Here is a 13831-nt window from a genome sequence, read left to right as displayed (position 1 = left end):
CTCTCTGACTAATGCACCTAGCACTATGGGCAATTTAGCATGGCCAATTCACCTAACCTGCACACTTTTGGACTATGCAAGGAAACTCACACAGACACAGGGAGAATGTGCAAACTCCACACAGACAGTCGCCCGAGGCTTAATCGAACCTGGGACCCTGGTGCTGTGAGGCTGCAGTGCTAACCACTGAGCCACCATGCTATTGTTAGCTTTAACTTCACTACTTTTTAAATAACTCAAAACAATATTTTGAAAGGTTATAGCTTTTAAACCTGGAAAATTAGGGATGCAATGGCCTTGCGGTATTATTGATGGACTGATAATCCAGAGACCTCAGAAATGTTCTAGGGACTCAGGTTTGAATTTTGCCACAGTACATGCTGCAATTTGAATTCAATAAAAATCTGGAATTAAGAGTCTAATGATGACCATGAATCAATTGTTCATCTGACTCCAGATGGTTCACTGATGTGCTTCAGGGGTGGAAACTGCTATCCTTCCCTGGTCTGGCATACATGTCTCTCCAGATCCACTGCAATGCGGTTGACTTTAATTGCTCTCTGGGCAATTAGGGATGGACAATAATTGCTGACCTTGCCAGAAACGCCCTCATTCCGTGATTGAATAATAAAAGTGTTTGCATTAGAATAAACCCTTCTGATATATGACAAGATAGAAAAAAAGAAATTTGGTAACGAGTTGTTGATAACTAGAGTCATTGAGTCAGACAGATGTACAGCACTGAAACAGACCCTTCAGTTCAACTCATCCGTGCCGACCAGATATTCCAACCTAATCCACTCCCATTTGCCAGCACTTGGCCCATATTGCTCCAGACCCTTCTTATTCATATACTCATCCAAGTGCCTTTTAAATGTTGTAATTGTACCAGCGTCCACCATTTCCTCTAGCAGCTCATTATATTGGCACCACCCTCTGTGTGAAAAGTTGCCCCTTAGGTCCCTTCTAAATGTTTCCCCTCTCACCCTTAACCTATGCCCTCTAGTTCTGGACTCCCCTACCCGAGGGAAAAGACCTTTTCTATTTATATTATCCATGCCCCTCATGATTTTATAAACCTCTATAAGGTCACCACTCAGCCTCCGGCACGCCAGGGAAAACAGACCTAGCCTATTCTGCCTCTTCCTGTAGCTCAATCCTCCAACCCTGGCAACATCCTTGTAAATCTTTTCTGAACCCTTTCAAGTTTCACAACAACTTTTCAATAGAAAGAAGAACAGAAATGCATGCAATATTCTAACAGTGGCCTAACCAATGTCCTGTACAGCGCAACATGACCTCCCAACTCCTACACTCAATGTTCTGACCAATAAAGGAAAGAAACGAAACACCTTCTTTACTATCCTATCTACCTGCGACTTTCAAGAAGCCATGAACATGCACTTCAAGGTCTCTTTGTTCAGCAACACTCCCTAGGACCTTACCATTAAGTATATAAGTCCTGCTAAGATTTGCCTTTCCAAAATTTATCTCACATATTTATCTCAATTAAACACTATTTGCCACTCCTCAGCACATTGGCCCATATGGTCAAGATTTCATTGTACTATTAGATTAGATTACTTACAGTGTGGAAACAGGTCCTTCGGCCCAACAAGTCCACACCGACCCATCGAAGTGCAACCCTCCCAGACCCATTCCCCTATCTTTACCCCTTCACCTAACACTATATGCAATTTAGCATGGCCAATTCACCTAACCTGCACATTTTTGGACTGTGGGAGGAAACCGGAGCACCCGGAGGAAACCCACGCAGACACGGGGAGAATGTGCAAACTCCACACAGTCAGTCGCCTGAGGCGGGAATTGAACCCGGGTCTCAGGCGCTGTGAAGCAGCAGTGCTAACCACTGTGCCACCGTGCCGCCCACAATAACCTTCTTTGCTGTCCACTACATCTCCAATTTTGATGTAATCTGCAAACCTACTAATTTTACTTCCTATGTTCACATCTAAATCATTTATATAAATGATAAAATGCAATGGACCCAGCACCGAACCTTGTGGCACACTAATGGTCACAGGTCTCCCTGAAAAAGCAACTCTCCACCACCACCCTCTGTCTTCTACCTTTGAGCCAGTTCTGTGTCAAAATGGCTAGTTCTCCCTGTATTTCATGAGATCTAACCTTGCTAACCAGCCTACCATGAGGAACCTTATTGAACACCTTACTGAAGTCCATATAGATCACATCTACCGCTCTGCCCTCATCAATCCTCTTTGTTACTTCTTCAAAAGATTCGATCAAGTTTGTGAGACATGATTTTACATGCACAAAGCCATGTTGACTATTTCTAATCAGTCCTTGCCTTTCCAGATATATGTAAACCTTGTCGCTCAGGATTCCCTCCAACAACTTGTCCACCACTGATATCAGGCTCATTGGTCTATAGTTCCCTGGTTTGTCTTCACCACCTTTCTTAAATAGTGGTACCACATTAGCCAATCTCCAGTCTTCAGGCACCTCACCTGTGACTTTCAATGATACAAATATCTCAGCAAGGGGCCCAGCAATCACTTCCCTTGCGTCCCACAGAATTTTAGGGTAAACCTGATCAGGTCCCAGAGATTTATCTACCTTTATGTATTTTAAGACATCCAGCACCTCCTCCTCTGTAATATGGACATTTTTCAAGGAGTCATCACCTATTTCAACACATTCTATATCTTCCATGTCCTTCTCCACAGTAAACACGATGCAAAATACTCATTTAGTATCTCCATCTCCTGCGGCTCCACACATAGGCTGGCTTGTTGATCTTTATGGGGCCCTATTCTATCTGGAGTTACACTCTTGTCCTTAATGTATTTATACAATCCCTTTGGTTTCTTTTTAACCATATTTGCCAAAACTATCTCATATCCCCTTTTTGCCCTCCTGATTTCCCTCTGAAGTATACTTTTACTGCCTTTATACTCTTCTAAGGATTCACTCGATCTCTGCTGTCTATGCCTGCTTCCTTCTTTTTCTTAACCAAACCCTCAATTTCTCTTGTCATCCAACATTCCATACACCTACTACCCTTTCCTTTCACCCTCACAGGAATATACTTTCTCTGGACTCTCATTATCTCATTTCTGAAGGCTTCCCATTTTCCAGCCATCCCTTTACCTGTGAACATCTGCCCCCAATCAACTTTTGAATGTTATTGCCTAATACTGTCAAAATTGGCCTTCCTCCAATTTAGAATTTCAACTTTTAGATCCAGTCTATCCTTTTCCATCACTATTTTAAAACTACTAGAATTATGGTCACTGGCCCCAACGTGCTCCCCCACTGATACTTCAGTCACCTGCCCTGCCTTATTTCCTAAGAGGAGGTCAAGGTTTGCATCTTCTCTTGGAGGTACAGCTACATACTGAACCAGAAAATCTTCTAGTACGCACTGAATAAACTCCTCTCCATCTAAACCCTTAACACTATGGCAGTCCCAGTCTATATTTGGGAAATTAAAATCCCCTACCATAACTACCCTATTATTCTTACAGATAACTGAAATATCCTTACAAATTTGTTTCTTGATTTCCCTCTGACGATTTGGAAGTCTATAATATAATCCCAATAAGGTGATCATCCCTTTCTTATTCCTCAGTTCCACCCAAATAACTTCCCAGGTGCATTCCCAGGAATATCATCCCTAAGTACAGCAGTAATACTATCCCTTATAAAAAACGCCACTCCCCCTCCTCTCTTGCCCCCCCCCCTTTCCATCCTTCCGAGCACATTTGTATCCTGGAACACTAAGCTGCGAGTCCTGTTCATCCCTGAGCTACATCTCTATAATTGATATGTATCCCAGTCCCATGTTTCTAACCATGCCTGAATTCATCTGCCTTCCCTGTTAGGCATCTTGCATTGAAATAAATGCAGTTTAATTTATCATTCCTACCTTGTTCTCTGCTTTGTTCCTTCTACCCTGTCTGTTTGACTCGTTCCTTTTCCTAACTTTACCAGTCTCAGATTGATCGCTTTTCTCACTATTTCCCTGGGTCCCTAAAAGTAAGCTTGAAGCTTATTAAAGTGAGAACTGGCCGTATTACAGTAAACTGTATTGCATTTAATCTCCAGGAGTGTAGAACATCTTAGGAGGCCTCATTTTTATTCATATGATTTATGGTATCATCACATTAACCTTCTGACTTTCCAAAACTCTATAGATTCTCTGAATATTAGTTACAGCTTAAACAAAACATAAGCATTTTCACCACTATAATGGTGAAAAGTACATACACAAAAGATTAAATTATATGCAAGACTGAAAGTTATTTTCAGATAAACCAGTTTCATGAAAAATAAAAATTAACTGTGGCATGTTTGTGGTTCATTTGTAGAAATACTTCTTGCAGAACACCCTCAGAATATAAAAGAAAAAGTATTTCAAAATTATTATTGTGTAATAGTGTCATATTGGCTCTTGGTTAAGCACAACAGGGGAAGGAAAAAAAGGCTTGGTGCATAATGGTGGTACTATAACAAGGAACTAATGAAGCACTGAAAATTCTGCTTAATTGGTCTTTCTCATATAAACTGAGTCAGTCGTAAAAAGGTTTCTGTAGCAACAATCACAGGTCCCTTAATCAAACAAAACGTTTCCATAACAAGCCAGGTCTAACTGTTGCAGAGCTTTAAAATTTACTGCTTCCATTATATAAATCAAAATCAGAAAAATACATTTGGAATTTATTCAATTATTCTAAAGTTTTGTGCTACAAGTAACTCTGCCTATTTACTTAATACAGCTAATTTGTTAAGGCTGCAAAAAATTTAGGGTACAAGCATAACAGCATGAGTAGATTATTCAGCCACTTAAGCCTGATGCACCAACCTAGGTCATGGTCAATATCTCTGTTAACATCTTTTTCCAATGCTATTCAATATCCTTTACTGTAGTTAGTGTCTCGAAATTTATCAATCTTTTTCTTGAATATGCTAATAATTGCGTTTCCACGTTTCTCACCCTTTAAGAATTTCAAAAGTTTCAAAGTGGTCACTCCTGATTCTTCTAAACTCAAGAGAAGATAGGTCCAATATCCTCAATCGTATACCATAGGAAACTCACACCATCCCAGGAATCAAGTCTGGTGAACCTCCGCTGTACTCTGCAAGTAGATCCCTCCTTCGGTAAGGGAAACAAACTTGCACACAATACTCCAGGTGTGGTCTCATCTTTACTCTTGCACACAAATCTTGTGATGAAGGCATATGTAACATTTGCCTTCCTAACTGCTTGCTGCACCTGCATATTAGTTTTCAGTAATTAATGAACAAAAAAAGTATTCCTCAGCATATAATTTAATGTTTATACCAAATTGATCTTTGTCTTTTATCCAGGATTTCACTCAGTGTTAAAATATGGAACTCAGATCATTATTCTACATACCTAGCAGCTTTCATCTATCAGAAATGAACAATAAAATGTTTAATATTACAGACAGCATTTAAAAAAATTGAATCCTCTTTGATTAGTTTAAGACCATCATATTAACTAACTTTTATATTGCCCAGCTCAACTTTATTTTGTTATTATTTATTATTGTATGTTGAACATTACTTGTGCTGTGGACTAGCTATTTGTAAGAAAACTATATATACTGTAGCAAGTCAAAAAATGCAACTTTCTTTGGTCTTGATATGCAGGCAATACTGACATAATTGTATGTCTTACCCATCCACAGATAATGATAGATCTTCTCTTTAAATTGGTGCAGCTATTCGGGTTAACAGTGGTTCAAAAAGTGTTACATATTACTTCATAATGATAATGAAGAAACATGTTGAAGTCGGGATTGTGGTCATTTCAAGACAAAAATAGAAATTGTTGGAAAAGCTCAGCAGGTCTGGCAGCATTTGTGGAGAGAAATCAGAGTTAACATTCCTTCCTCAGAACTGACCCGAAATGTTAACTCTGATTTCTCTCCACAGATGCTGCCAGACCTGCTAAGCTTTTCCAGCCATTTCTAATTTTGTCTCTGATTTACAGCATCCACAGTTCTTTTGGTTTTTACTTTGTGGTCACTTAAAGATGGTGGCACCACATCACACAGTAGCCTGATGTTGTAAGCCATAGTTCTGATTTGGCTGGTGGAACTGGGATGGAAGGCACAACATTAAAGTTTGCTGGACATACAAACGATGCATATTACCACTTCAACCACAGGGGCTGCAGTAGATTAGGATGAGCTGCCTAGGTGAAGATGTGAATGGAACTGAATGTCACAGGTTTCAGTGAACAACATCATACCTGACCTTGTGTTTAAGAAAAAGTAACTGATAAATAAATGAAGATGCTGGCATATGGTGGCTTCCCTACAACACTATCTTGGGTTTGCAATGACTGCTGACTGCTTATTATGACCATGTTTCTTTATTTCAGGAGTGAGGTCAGTCACTGATCATGAATCAGTAAGCCAACTTTGATTAGGACTTCTTGGATAATGAAGCTATCTACCAGAAGCTCTCCTCGGAACTTTGGAAAATAACAACAGAGATCTCAACATCTCCTCTCAAGATCATTACCATCGCTCACCTCGGAACCTATGAAAATAACAAATGAAATCTGAACAACTCTCCTCAAAATTCAACATCATTACCATTGCTGAATACACTCAACAGCTTGGGGTTTACCATTGTGGCTACAAAAGTAGGTTAGAGGGTGGGAGCACAATGTTATCTACAAATTGTCACATGTTACAACTGTAGATCACCTTAGCACCTACACTGCCAACCCTACATAAGGTTGATTTACTTAACCGCAATTCAGAAGTTGGGAACTTTGCAGCGATTACCTCACCTCCTTGCCCCAGAACGCTTATCCAGCAGTTACAAGGCACATGTCAAGGGTGAGATGGAATATGATCCACTTACTTGAATGCAGCTGCAACATTACTCAAGAAGTTCAACACTGTTCAGGACAAAGATCAACACCCTATCCACCAAATTAAAATTCAGTGCATTTAGTCACCAAACCTCCTTCAACAAGGCAATGCATTCTAAACCTAGAAGGACAAAAGCAGCAAATTGTGGGAACACCACCAGCTGCAGGTTTCCTGTTAAGCCACATGCTGGAAATGTGTTGCTGGAAAAGCGCAGCAGGTCAGGCAGCATCCAGGGAACAGGAGAATTGACGTTTCGGGCACAAGCCCTTCTTCAGGAATCATCCTGTTAAGCCACATGCCAGACATGGAACTATTATCGCTGTTCCTTCACTACTACGACAATAAAATCCTGCCACACACTTCCTAACAGCATGATGGGTGTACCTACTTCACACAAATTGCTGCATCTGCGCCTTGAGCATATAGAATAATTTCTGATTCCATATTATATAAACTTTTAAAAAATTTATTCAGAGGGTGTGGACTTCATTGACTGGCTAGCATTTATTGCCCATCCATTTTTGCCCTTGAGATGCTGGTGATAGAATGCCACTTTGAACCATAGTTGTACATTTGTCAGTATGTCAATAGTCCAATGAGGGAAGGGGCCATACTGGACCTGGTACAGGGGAACGAGCCAGGTGGTAGAAGTTGCGGTGGGGGTTATCATTGGGAACAGTGACCACAATTCTGTAAGTTTCAGAATGCTCATAGATAAAGATGAGAGTGGTCCTAAGGGAAGCGTACTAAACTGGACCAAGGCCAATTATATGAAATTTAGGCAGGTGCTCGGAAATGTGGATTGGATACAGCTATTTGAAGTGAAATCCAAATTTGATATGTGGGAGGCTTTCAAAGATAGGTTAAAGATAGTGCAGGATAGGCATGTCTCTTGAAGGCAAAGGATAGGAAGGGCAGGATTCGTGAACCGTGGATGACAGGAGAAATTGTACGACTAGCCAAGAGGACCGTAGATAAGGTCTAGGCAGCTAAGAACGAAACTGACCCTTGAGGAATATTGGAAGAGTAGTTCAAGACTTAAACGAGGAATCAAGTGGGCTAAAAGGGGTCATGAAATAGCTTTAGCGAGCAGAATTAAGGAGAATCCCAAAGCATTTTATTCTTGTATAAGAAGCAAGCGGGTAACTAGAGAAAGGATTAGTCCACTAAAGGATAATGAAGGAAGGCTGTGTGTCGAACCTGAGAGAATGGGTGAGATTCTGAATGATTACTTTGCACCAGTGTTCACTGAGGAGAGGAACATGATGAATCTTGAGATTAGAGATAGAAGTTTGATTAGTCTGGATCACATTGACATCAAATCCCCAGGACTGGATGGGATCTATCGCAGGTTGCTGAGGGAGGCGAGAGAGGAAATTGCTGGGGCCCTGACAGATAGCTTTGTGGCATCCTTAAATACGGGTGAGGTGCCGGAGGACTGGAAGGTTACTCATGTTGTCCCCCATACAAGAAGGGTAGTAGGGTTATACCGGGTAACAACAGACCAGTAAGCCTGACGTCGGTGGTGGGAAAGTTGCTGGACAGGGTACTGATGGAGAGGATCCATTTATATTTAGAAAAGAATGGGCTTATCAGTGATAGGCAATATGGTTTGGTGCGGGGGAGATCGTGCCTTACCAACTTAAAGAGTTCTTTGAGGAAGTGACCAAGTTGATAGATGAAGGAAGGGCTGTTGATGTCATATACATGGACTTTAGTAAGGTGTTTAAGGTTCCCCATGGTAAACTAATAGAGAACGTGAAGTCACATGGTGTACAGGGTGTTCTAGCTAGGTTGGTAAAGAACTGGAGAGTAGTAGTTGAAGGGAGTTTCTCGAAATGGAGAAAGGTGACCAGTGGTATTCCACAGGGATCAGTGCTGGGGCCACTGTTGTCTGTGATATACTTAAATGATCCATAAGAGGGCATTGTTGGTATTATCAGCAAGTTTGCAGATGACACAAAGATTGGTGGAGTAGCAGAAAGCATAAGGGACTGTCAAAGAATACAGGAGGATATAGATAGAATGGAGAGTTGGGCAGAAAAGTGGCAGATGGTTCTCAATCCAGACAAATGTGAGGTGATGCATTTAGGCAAGACTAATTCTAGAGCAAATTGTACAATGAACGGAAGGGCCTTGGGAAAAGCTGATGGGCAGAGAGATCTGGGAGTGCAGGTCCATTGTACCCTGAAGGTTGCGCAGGTCCATTGTACCCTGAAGGTTGCTGCACAGGTGGATGGAGTGGTCAAAAAGGCATATAGTACGCTTGCCTTCATTGGACAGGGTATTGAGTATAAGAGCTGGCAAGTCATGTTAAAATTGTACAGGACATTGGTTCGGCCGCATTTAGAATACTGTGTACAGTTCTGGTCGCCACATTACGAAAAGGATGTGGACGCTGTGGAGAGGGTGCAGAGAAGGTTTACGAGGATGTTGCCTGGTATGGAAGGTGCTAGCTATGAAAAGAGGTTGAGTAGGTTAGGTTTGTTTTCATTAGAAAAAAGGAGATTATGGGGGGACCTGATTGAGGTTTACAAAATCATGAAGGGTATAAATAGGGTGGATAAAGACAAGCTTTTTCCCAGGGTGAAGGATTCAATAACGAGAGGTCACGCTTGCAAGGTGAGAGGTGGAAAGTTTAAGGGGGTCTACACACAGCAAGTACTTCACACAGAGGGTGGTGGGCGTCTGGAATGCGTTGCCAGCAGAGGTGGTAGAGGCAGGCACAGTAAATTCATTTAAGATGAGTAGGTGGGGAGCTGAGGGATACAGATGCTTCGGAATTTGGTGACAGGTTTAGACAGTAGATTTGGATCGGCTCAGGCTTGGAGGGCTGAAGGGCCTGTTCCTGGGCTGTAAACTTTCTTTGTTCTTTAATGTGGGTGCATCCATAATGCTGTTAGGGAGGGTGTTCCAGAATTTTGATCTAGCAACAGTGAAGGAACGGCAATATATTTCCAAGTCAAAATGATGAGTGGTTTGGAGAAGAACTTTGATGTTGTCGTGCACCCATATATCTGCTGCCCTTGTACTTTTAGATGAAAGTAGTCATGGATTTGGAAGGTTTGTCTAAGAAGCCCTGGTGAATATCTGCACTGCATTTCCAGATGGCACACACTCCTGCTACTGCTTGTTGAATTTGTGAGTTCCAATTAAGCCAACTGCTTGTCCTGGATCAGGACAAGCTTCTTGAGTCTTGTTGGAGCTACACTTATCCAGGCGCAAGTGCACAGTATTTAATCACACTCCTGATTTGTGACTAATGGTGGACAGGCTTTGGAGAGATGAGGAACTCACTGCAGTAGTCCTAGCCTCTAACTTCCTCTCGTTGCCATAGTATTTCTATTAATCAATGATAACCCTCAGGATATTGATAGCATAGGATTCAATGATAATATTGCTGTTGAATGTCAAGTCAAGACGATTCAATTCTCTCTTGATGGAGGGATCTATCTTGGCACCTATGTGATGTGAATGTTACCTGCCATTTGTCAGCCCAAGCCTAGAAACTATCCAGGTCTCGTTGTCTAATATAACCCAACCATGAGGATCCACATTTACTTCGACAATCATTTCATCACATGCTTAAGCCATCATATGAAGATAATTAGAACAGTAATACAATTGCTTGCACTAAGAGAAAGTACATTGCAATAATCCAATATCAATTTCCACTAATGATGATATCCTACCTTTTGTACATCAATCAGTAGCCTAGTTTTCCTGAAGCATGTTATAAGCTATACTTTATATATTCAAGGAACCAAAATGCAAATAATTACTTGACAAATAATACTTTGAAAGCTAGTGCATCCAAATAAACCTGTTGGACTATAACCTGGTGTTGTTGCTTTTTAACTCTGACAAATAAGATTAAGTTAATCTTTACTGAGCTAAGGCTGATCCATGGTATAGTGATTGTAACAAGGTCAGGCAAGTGGACCTCACAGAATATGAATTCCCTGATGGGGGCTAAGTTGGTCCAATCAGGGAGCCCTGGCTGACAGATATAAACAGCAGTATCACCCTCCCCTTCACTGTTTTGATCACACAGCACTGCCCTTTGATGCGAAGGGCAGTGTTTGTCACTGGCCACCCGGGTGTTTTCCTGTCTTCCTGGTGGTGGAATTTGAATAAAGATTCGTGCACTTTGTGTCTTTCACTGTGTCTCACACCTGCACACACACACCATGGGTGCTGGGGATAAAATAAGCACTACCGCACCTAGCCGGTAGTGTGGGGATTAAGATTAAAAAAAAATAAACAGCAGTATCAGAGGTTCTATTGACTCTGAGAGCTGTCTCTGAGGAAGCCAGACTAGTGGAGATCTGCAGAGTTAATTCAGTGGCAATGAGAGAAATAAATACCCTCCTGAAGAAGTTCGCTTGCAATGGTCATCTTTGAGTTTGGGTAAGCATTTCTGGCATCATGCCATTATTTGGGAAGCTTGATTCATTTGGTCCTGCTGATGAAGACAGGGCCCAATATGTGGAAAGAATGTACTTTTTATGGGCAAATGACATTGGAGCAGTTGAAAATCAATGAGTAGTTCTCCTGATAGGGAAATCTCAGTATTATTTCAGGCACTAAGATAATGTTTGGGACTGAACTCCCCTATAGTGCCTGATAGTGTGGCCAAGCGGTCTAAGGTGCTGGATCCCGGTTCCAGTCTCAAAAGGGGCGTGTGTTCGGATCCCGCCACTGTCATTTTTCGGTGAAGAAGGCACATGGCATACTGGCTTTTATTGGTAGAGGAATTGAGTTCCGGAGTCCTGAGGTCATGTTGCAGTTGTATAAGACTCTGGTGCGGCCACATCTGGAGTATTGTGTGCAGTTTTGGTCGCCATACTATAGGAAGGATGTGGAGGCACTGGAACGGGTGCAGAGGAGGTTTACCAGGATGTTGCCTGGTATGGTAGGAAGATCGTATGAGGAAAGGCTGAGGCACTTGGGGCTGTTTTCATTGGAGAAAAGAAGGTTTAGGGGTGACTTGATAGAGGTGTACAAGATGATTAGGGGTTTAGATAGGGTTGACCATGAGAACCTTTTTCCACGTATGGAGTCAGCTATTATGAGGGGGCATAGCTTTAAATTAAGGGGTGGTAGGTATAGGACAGATGTTAGGGGTAGATTTTTTACTCAGCGAGTCGTGAGTTCATGGAATGCCCTGCCAGTAGCAGTGGTGGACTCTCCTTCATTATGGGCATTTAAACAGGCATTGGATAGGCATATGGAGGATAGTGGGCTAGTGTAGGTTAGGTGGGCTTGGATCGGCGCAACCCTGTACTGTGCTGTATTTTTCTATGTTCTATGTTATATCCTAGACCACACATACCAGGCCTTGTTATCACACAGTCTCTCATTACACACTACCAATTGTTAGCCACTAACAGTCACCATTAACATCCAAGTCCCGCACCTCCGTCCTCGAACCCCACCCCTCCAACCCCAACAAGGACAGAACCCTCCGGTCCTCACCATCCACCCCATCAACTTCTGCATAAATCATATCATCCGCTAACATTTCCACAACCTCCAAACGGACCCCACCACCAGGAAGATATTTCCCTCCCCATCCCTTTTTGCTTTCCGCAAAGACCGTTCCCTCCACAACTACTTGATCAAGTCCACACCCCAACAACCAACCTTCCCCTGCCATCGCAGGAATTGCAAAACCTGCGCGCACATCTCTCCCCTCACTCCATCCAAGGCGCCAAAGGAGCCTTCTACATTCATCACAGTTTTACCTGCACTTCTACACGTGTCATTTATTATATCCCTTTCCCCTGATGCAGTCTCCTCTACTTTGGGGAAACCGGACGCCTTCTCGCAGAGCCCTTCAGAGAGGTTTGCAGTGCCATGCCGTGTCTGGGCTGGTCGTTGCTTTAAAGGGGCGGCATGGTAGCTCAATGGTTAGCACTGCTGCCTCACAATACCAGGAACCTGGGTTCGATTCCCGCCGATCTGTGTGGAGTTTGTACATTCTCCCCTTGTCTGCGTGGATTTCTTCTGGGTGCTCCGGTTTCCTCCCACAATCCAAAGATGTGCAGGTCAGGTGAATTGGTCATGCTAAATTGCCCACTGAGTTAGGTGCATTGGTCAGGGGTAAATATAGGGTAGGGGAATAGGTCTGGGTGGTTTTCTCTTCGGAGGGGCAGTGTGGACTTGTTGGGCCGAAGGGCCTGTTTCCACACTGTAGAGAATCTAATCTAATCTAAAAAAAAATCTCTGGTACACCTGCACCAATCAACCCACTGCTCCATGGCCGAACATTTCAACTCCCCCTCCCAGTCTGCCGAGGATATGCAGATCCTGGGCCTCCCTCCATCACCATTCTCTCACCACCTGACGCCTTGAGGAAGAACACCTCATCATCTTCCGCCTCGGGACCTTCAACCCCATGGCATCAGTGAACTTCACCAGTTTCCTCATTTCTCCTCCCCCACCTTACCCCTGTTCCAACCTTCCAGCTCAGCACCATCTTCATGACCTGTCCCACCAGTCAATCTTCCTTCCCACCAATCCGCTCCACCCTCTTCTCCCACCTATTACCTTCACCCCCACCTCCATTCACATATTGCACTCTCAGCTACCTTCCCCCCAGCCCCACCACCTCCCACTTATCTCTCCAGCCCCGAGGCTCCCAGCCTCATTCCTGATGAAGGGCTTTTACCCAAAATGTTGATTTTTCCTGCTCCTCAGATGCTGCCTGACCTGCTGTGGTTTTCCAGCACTACTCTAATCTTGACTTTAATCTCCAGCATCTGCAGTACCCACTTCTGCCTAGTCACCATTAACAGCTACTCATCCTCCCAGCCAGATCGTTATCAACTCTGTTGTATGTCCAACTATTCTTCTCTCTCTTTGGGCTCTACCCCTACTTACTCCTTAACCTCTCCTTCCACCCTATCTCCTGCACATAAACTGACATTTTC

The 13831-nt window shown here is 42.9% G+C and overlaps 1 protein-coding gene across 2 annotated transcripts in view; it reads right to left on the bottom strand.

Annotated features, from left to right (window-relative positions):
* Positions 1-13831, bottom strand: part of LOC122553484 (TOG array regulator of axonemal microtubules protein 1) — a 170222-nt gene that overhangs the window by 86838 nt on the left and 69553 nt on the right. The gene's annotated exons all lie outside the window — the stretch shown is intronic.

Source organism: Chiloscyllium plagiosum, chromosome 10, assembly GCF_004010195.1.
Source record: "Chiloscyllium plagiosum isolate BGI_BamShark_2017 chromosome 10, ASM401019v2, whole genome shotgun sequence".
Lineage (NCBI taxonomy): Eukaryota > Metazoa > Chordata > Chondrichthyes > Orectolobiformes > Hemiscylliidae > Chiloscyllium > Chiloscyllium plagiosum.
Note: the sequence above shows the minus strand (reverse complement) of the source record. Positions and strands in the feature narration are given on the sequence as shown.